Raw genomic sequence first — 8,449 nt, 5'->3', positions numbered from 1 at the left:
TTGATTTTAGGAACTAGAATTCCAGTTGATTCAAGGACTAGAAAGAAAGCTTGTGAAGATTTGTAACTTAGATCATTGGTACACTGATTTAGGCAAATTGTAGACCAAATTTTATTCATCAAAATATGGCACTAATGGTATAATTTAGCTTAGTCAGACTTATGTCTATCATATGGAGTTTGGTGGGGACACTATCATTGCATAATATATTATAAATTCTTTCAGGAAAACTTCTCATCTGATCCAAGTTTCCAGTGAAATAGAATTTCTGAGCAAATAGTTCATTGTTTTAAATGAATACTATGATAACTTGAATTATGGAACTGATCAGACTTCCTTCTTTACATCGGCAACTAGAAAGCTAGAGATCATCTGTAATACATATATTTATTGTGTGCATTTTTGTATTAACCTTTTTCTTAGGTTTCATTTTATGTTGCTATCCTTTTTTTTAAGATTTTATTTATTTATTTGAGATAGAGACACACACAGAAAGAGAGAGAACACAAGGAGGGTGAATGGGAGAGGGAGAAGCAGGCTTCCCTCTGAGCAGGGAGCCTGATGTGGGTCTCCATCCTAGGACCCTAGAATCATGACCTGAGCCGAAAGCAGACACTTAACGACTGAGCCACCCAGGCACCCATTATGTTGCTATTCTTAGTTAGCCTTTTTTCTCTTTTGTGCCTATATTTAGTTTATACTGCTTTGTTTTATGGTATGCATCCTTCTATGCATTTTGGGGAACAAAACGGGTAATAAATAAACATAGTCTGTAAATGGATGGTTAATTGGATTGGTTCACTGTTGCTGCTATCACAGATGTCTTAACAAGTTTGTGTAGTGGTTTAAACAAAATAAATTTATCTTATACTTATGCGAATCAGAAGTCCAATACAGATCTCACTAAGATAAGCTCAAGGTATCAGCGGGACTACATTCCTTTTTGGATACTCTAGGTTAGAATGTATTTCCTTGCCTTTTCCAATTTCTAGAGGTTGCCTGCATTCTTTGGCTCATGGCTCCTTTTCCATCTTTAAAATAAGCAATGTCACATCTAGCTGACAGTTCTTCTATAGTTATATCTCCTTCTCACTATATCCTGCAAAGACTCTGTAGTCTTAAGGACCCTTGTGATTACACTGGGCCTACCCAGATAATTCAGGATAATCTCCCATCTCAAGGTTCTTACCCTTAATCAAATCTGCAGTCTCTAATGCCACATAAGTTAACATATACACAGATTACAAGTGTTAAGATGTGGACCATTATTATGCCTACATTAACCCTGACTAATTATTAAGAGAAGAAGGAAAAAAAAGATGAACAATAGTTAAATTTTCCTTCATAGTAATAGTAGTTAAATATTGAAATCTCACATGGTATTTCCTATGGATTAAAAATACAGTACTTGCTGATGGTAAGGATGTAAATTCACACAGCCACTATGGAACACATCATTTTAGTTTCCTCAAAAAACTAAAAATATAACTGCCATATGATTTGTGATTCTACTTCTGGATATATATCTGAAGGAGATGAAATTGCTAAGTTGGAGAGAACTCTGCACTTTCATGTTCATTGCAGCATTGTCTTAATAACCAACACATAGAAACAACCTATATCATTAATGGATGAATGGAAAAAGAAAACATGATACACGCACACACACACATGTATGTAAATATATAATAGATATATGTTATGTACATATATAATTGAATATTTTTCACCTATAAAAATTAAGGAAATGCTGCCATTTGCAACAACATGGATGGACCTTGATGGCATTAGGTTAAGTGAACTAAGTCAGACAGAAAAAGCAAATACTGTACAATCTTACATGTGAAACTAAAAACACTGAACTCATAGAAAAAGAGAGCAAAATGGTGACTGCCAGAGGCTGATGGGTGGGGGAAATGGGGAGATGCTAGTCAAAGGGTGCATATTTCTGGGTATAAGATGATTAAGTTCCCAGGATTTAATGTATAGCATGGTGACTATAGTTAATACTGTATTGATATACTTGAAAGTTGCTATGGAGGTAAGGCTTTATTGTTCTTACCATAACAACAACAGCAGCAACAAAATGACAATTAATTGAAGTGAAGGATATGTTAACTAACCGTATTGTGGTAAGTATTCCACCAGATTTACATATATTAAATCATCACATTACATACCTTAAACCTATACTATGTCATATGTCAATTATATCTCAAAAGAGCTGAAGAGACAAAAAAGAATGTAGTGCTTTCATTAAAGGTAATGTGCTCTCATAAATCTTTAATACCAGAATAAAAATGATATAGGGAAGGCTGGAATAAATTAATAAACAATTCTTTCATAAAATTTTAAAATGTAAAAAAATTTTTTTAAATGTAGTGTATCAAGACGTCATAATTTGAGAAATAGACTGATCATCCTAGGAGCTACGCTCTCTGGGCATTATCTGAAGTGTTGGTGGAGTTGATTTGCAAGGAAACTATTTTCATGAAGTATCAGGAAGAATCCTGGATTGAGAGTGGGGATGAAACTCATTATTAGCAAAAAGAAAATTGGGCAAATAAGCCTTGTTCAAGGGACCATAGGTTCATATGGGCAGAATGATTTTGTCACTTTTATTTGTCCCATTGTCTAGTCCTCATATTCATCTACCAGAGTCCTAAGGAGATGAGCTGCAATACATTCTTAAAAATTTGTTTCACTAAATCTCTGTAGGACTTATAACAAGGGATGTGATAGACATGTTCTTCATTTGTGGTCACTATTAGAATACAAAATGTGCATAGGACACTGGACAACAAAACACACCATTCTGCAGAGGGTATAAAGTAGAAGGCAAAGAGAATATTATCCATTTGAGCACTTGTGATGGCACTTAGGAGCCAGAGAAAGAAAATGGCAGAACATATTCAAGAAGATTACCTCCTAGAGGATTATGATCTGGAAGGTATCTGAAAGGAACATGGTGACACAATCAAACAATGCACATGTTCAAATTTATGTGGTATGTTCACCGAATTGGAGCAAGTTGAAGGGTGCAGGAGTTCCAGCAACTCTACAAGTCCTAGCAGGGCCAGAGAAATGCTTCGTTATTGTTATTGTGCCCTGATTATGATGCAAGATTAGTATGGCCTGGGAACACATGAGTTGTAAAAGCTTTATTAATTTTACAAAGTCACAAACACGAAAACCAGGTTCTAGTTCTGAATATTATATGAATTTACTGTGTGATCTTGGACATGCTTATTATTATTGGGCATGTTGGCTCATTTGTAATATAAGGGATTGGGACTAGATAGTCTCTGAGTGCTCTCAGCTCTAAACTATGATATGTAAGGTGTGAGGTTAACATATTCAGTAACGCAGACTAATTGTTAACAGAGCATTGCCAAATACAAACTCCCTAAATTAGGTTAGAATGACTTATAATAACTTATACATATGCATATAGCATTATCGAGGGGACTTAAATAAGAGGAAAACACTTGAAGACATCTCAAAAACGTAATGTTGAATGTAAAACACAAGGTTCATTTGATAATATTATTTTATATATATTTAAAAATCACACAAAAATATCATTGTGAGTACATAAATGATTAGTAAAAGTTTGAAAATCACGTGCAGGAGTAATACATATACAACTTCAGGGTAATGAAACCCCCAGAAGTTGGTTGCTGGGAAGGGAGTGAGACTTCAGATGTATCTGTAATATTGAGTTGTTCTTGAAGGAAGAATTAAAATAAAATATGGCAAAGTTTAATACTGAAAATTGTAAAGTAAAAATATTAATATTATAAATGTTATTTTTGATTATTTAAGATATGGTATATAGAAAATAATAATCTTTAAAAGCGAAGTGACTGTTAGTGATATACACTAAAAAGGGATTGGAGAGCTATAGTGCATGGGCCAAGTCCAGTCTAGGATTTGTTTTTGTGTACCTTTGAGCTAAGGATGGTTTTTACATTCTGAAAGGGTTGTGAAAAACAAAATGAAACAAAACAAAAATGTGACAGAAAACTTATGGGGCTCACAAAAACTAAAATATTTATTATTTGTACCTTTGCAAAAAAGTTTGCTAACTTTTGCTATCTAAAATATTAGTTGTGGGTATCTCTGACTTATTGGATTTTGGGGAATTTTGAGTTTTCTTCTTTCTGCTTTTGAGTTTTTCCCCAAGTTTTCCATTAGTGGAAATAAGAACAGTTGAAGTCAGGCGCCTGGGTGGCTCAGTGGGTTAAAGCCTCTGCCTCCGGCTTGGGTCATGATACCAGGGTTTCTGGGATTGAGCCCCACATTGGGCTCGCTGCTCAGCGGGAAGCCTGCTTCCCTCTCTCTGCCTGCCTCTCTGCCTACTTGTGATCCCTGTCTGTCAAATAAATAAATCAAGTCTTTAAAAAAAAAAAAGAACAGTTAAAGTGGTTTTTTAAAAAGATTTTATTTATTTATTTGACAGATAGAGATCAGAAGTAGGCAGAGAGGCAGACAGAGAAGGCGGGGAAAGCAGGGTCCCTAATGAGCTCGATGCGGGGCTCGATGCGGGGCTCGATCCCAGGACCCTGAGATCATGACCTGAGCTGAAGGCAGAGGCTTAACCCCCTGAGCCAGCCGAAGGCAGAGGCTTAACCCCCTGAGCCACTCAGGCGCCCCAGTTAAAGTGATTTTTAAAGAGGGTTTGGAAAGTGTGCTCGCTTATCAAATTGAATGTTTTGCTATCTGACTCAAACCCCTAATTCTATAAAAATCTTTCTTTTGCAATTATTACAAAGGCAAACTTCAGTTCCAAATTCATTTTGGTCATCAGAAATTCAGAATTAGGAATTTCCAGGTGACTGAGGTGTTAATCTTTCTGAAGAGAATGATAGCACAAAATATCTGAGACAGTATATATATATATATATACTTCTAGGACCCTGGGGCTAGGTACCCTAACCTCTTCAGATCTCCTTGATTCTGTGTTGTTGAGTTTTATCTCCATTGGGAATTTCTAAGGATCTCTTATTTTGTGTAACTGAAACATGGTGAAATAGTGTTAGAATTTGTGACTATTGATTTATCTAAATGTTTTCATTTGCTTCCCTATGCAAAGAATCTAAAATAGAATCTGGATAAGTTCACCTGACATTTTTTATTTTACAAATGTTTTTGTTAGCTGCACTTCCATATCCCTGAAGCACCTTGCAGCTTTGATCAGTGTTTTATATGCAACACAATTAAATTCTTCTATGTTATGCACACGTATTTAATTAAAAAAAGATTTGAACAAATGGATACTACCCTTTCCCAGAAATTTCCTAGGGTGTATGAATTTCCTGTAAACCAGTATCTGAAATATGAAGGCAGTGAGAAATTCCTTGCCGGGAAAAGCTCTGCAAAATTCTATGGGGAAGAGTGTGGCCTATAGCTGAAGAAAGTAAAATGTAGTGCAAGTATTGCCTTAAAACAATATTTTCAATGTGGGTATCTCAAACAGGATACTTTATAAGCATAATGCTTTTTATAAATGTTCCCAAATCTCAAAGATAAGCATATCTAGCTATACAAAGTCCTAACACACAGCACTTTTCTGGAAAGTGAATGTTATTGCAGGTTGTAATTTTGTAGATTCTGGTCCTGAGGTTTGGGTCATATTCATGTGGGAAAAGGAATGAATGAAAAAAGAGAATTGCAAAATGCTAAATGGCTTACTCTTTCATTGATTCATTTGTTACTACCCTATATAATATCTTCATGCCTCAGTGGAAGAATAGATTCCATACAATTTATTTTTTTACTTAGTAAATAAAAATATGTTAAGATATGCATACTGATAGTATTAGTATATTTTCCCCACTGAGTACGAATGCCTTAGTTATTTTTCTACTTTTCCAATTTTAGTATATGTGCTGCCGAAGCGAGCACTATTTTTCTACTTTTAATTTAAAATATTTAGTCATTTCCACTCAGGTGTATCTTTTTCAGATTTTAGTAGATGCCCCACTGCTTTGATGTATCATGCCTAGTTCCCACAATCTTTTAATGTACTAAATCAGTTAGGTTATGTTTCGACATATAGATATTATTATAAATTTTAAATAATAAGAATTTCTTCATGTTAGAAGTAAATAAAAAATACTGCTCGCCCCTTCCTTCTTTCCTTCTGCTTCTTTTTTTTAAAATAAAGACTCAATTTTTAAAACATAGATAATAAAATTCTAATTCAAAGTTCAATCCAGGTCAAACACTGAATCCTAACTCTTCGGAAAGGCACTATGATAAGCACTATTTTATTTCAGATAAGATGGCTCTGTCTTAGAAATCATCTGTCTATTAATTGATAGAATTTTAGAAACCTTTCCATGTCCAATTAAATACACATTCCTAGATTAAAATAATAGAATGATAAATACGTGAGTATTCACATCAACATTTATGAACAGGTTTCCATATAAGTCAAAGAAAAGATACTATCTTTGTACATGAGGGAGGGATAACATATAAAACCATTTGATTTACTAAGGTAGAAGGAAACGATTCAATTATTAATTACCCAGTATAAAGACTTGCATTTTTAAGAAGATTTACTTATTTATTTGAGAGAGAGAGAAAAAAAAAGAGAGAGAGAGAGATTAGGGAGAGGGCCAGAGGGAAAATATCTCCAGCAGACTCCATACTGAGCCAGACATGGGGCTTATTGATCTTATGACACATGAGATCACAACCTGAGCCTAAACTAAGAATCTAAAGCTTAACCAACTAAGCCATCCAGGTGGTCCAAAGCAGTGGCAGTATCGTAGCCAATGAGGTTTATCCGAGGCGCGATTATTGCTAATTGAAAACTTGCGTTTTAGCATAAAATATTTCTATCCATGCTGGAAAAGTGAATGGAAGGACAATAAATGTTAATAGTGGTTTTATCTAAATGGCAGGATTTGGGGAGTTATTATTTTTCTTTTTTCCTGCTTGTTTTTCTAAACAGAAGACATTTTGCTATTTCATTAAGAAAAAACAGAACAATAACAATAACGATAGAAGTCACTTAGAAAACATATTTCCATTTAAAACAATTAGATGACTATGTCATAAATATAAAATAACATAAGCAACAATAAAATACAACAAGAATACCAAATACTGGATACCAAATACTGATCTAAGAGGATGCATGTATGTGTGTATCTATCTGTATCTATATGATTAGGAGAACCCTTCTCCCTTAAGCATAAATAAACAAACACACACTTGTGCACACACACACACACACACAAACACACCCCTGCCCAGATCAGTATTTAGTATCCTTGTCATATTTTATTTTTCTTTATGTAAGTATATGATAGAGCAATGGAGAACCACATTTATTTGGGCTATTAAGTAATTCTTCCTGTGTGAGAAAATAAAAACACTCATTTCTCCTGGGTAGCTTAAACCTTGTTTTTTCCTTTGGGAAACATGGTCCATTGCAGTTTCTGGAGCATTTTTTTCCACTAGGTAAGTTATGTCATGCTGGCTCTATCCCCTCCATATCTAGAATAATACTTCCCTTGTACCTTTAGTACTTGATCAAGCTTTTTATATAATTTGGAGGTTAATATTCCCAGTAAGTCTTTTTTTAGGAGTAAGTTAGAGGCTTAGGGAGCCCACTAAGGTACTAACCCCTTCTCACAGTTATGCAGTAAGTAGCCTAAAAACATTAACGTACCTCCTTAACCACCTTGCTCACTTTCCAGGGAGAGACTTAGGCACAGGAGAGAATATGGCCAAATATATTTTATTTTATTCATTGGGTTTAGAGTGCTTATTACCCTCTAGGCACACATAAATTCTCTACAAAAATCTGGTTTGGATAAAGTCGGCTTTGATCAAGAAAACGTTTGCTGATAAGATTCAAAAACCGCTTATACTTTTTTGTTAAGATCTGGCTCCTCTATTTTGAAACCTCTACAGAGCTAAGAGATGACGGTTACAGAATGAGATAAAGGGCTTGTTCTTCAACAAATAAAATGATTTTTTTAAGTTCCAGTATAAGTCCTTGATTTGAATCAAACAAACTATTCTAATTCCTACCAATGTGCTGCTCCACATGGTAGCAAGAGGTTTCCTTCTGGGCTTGAAAGGTTGATCTGTATTATTCACTGTCCCTGAAAATTGTCACAAAGCAGTCAGTATAAAGGGCTATCTTCCTAAGTAAAAACAATTATTTTTATTCTGTATCACCATTCTGACATAGGTTCTTTTTCAAAATGCCCCCATTTTTTCCTGTTTGTTTTTGTCAGTAACCTGATAATACCTTGATGAGGCCAATATGACCTACCTTTTAGGGTCCTTATTTAATAACATCTTTACAATCTTCTTTTATCCTTAAAATAGCCATCAAATTGTGGATAATGTTCCTTCTTATTGTTTGCAAATACAGTCATGATGGTTTGGTTTCTTTTTGTTAGCTTCCCATTAATGGCAATAT

At 34.6% G+C, this 8,449-nt stretch overlaps 1 pseudogene; it reads left to right on the top strand.

Moving 5' to 3' along the window:
- The first annotated feature begins 6,756 nt into the window (after positions 1-6,756).
- LOC122897743 lies at positions 6,757-6,906 on the top strand (annotated as a pseudogene).
- Positions 6,907-8,449: the final 1,543 nt, after the last annotated feature.

The sequence above is a fragment of the Neovison vison genome, chromosome X (assembly GCF_020171115.1).
Source record: "Neovison vison isolate M4711 chromosome X, ASM_NN_V1, whole genome shotgun sequence".
Taxonomy (NCBI): domain Eukaryota; kingdom Metazoa; phylum Chordata; class Mammalia; order Carnivora; family Mustelidae; genus Neogale; species Neogale vison.
This window is presented reverse-complemented; position numbering and strand designations above follow the sequence as displayed.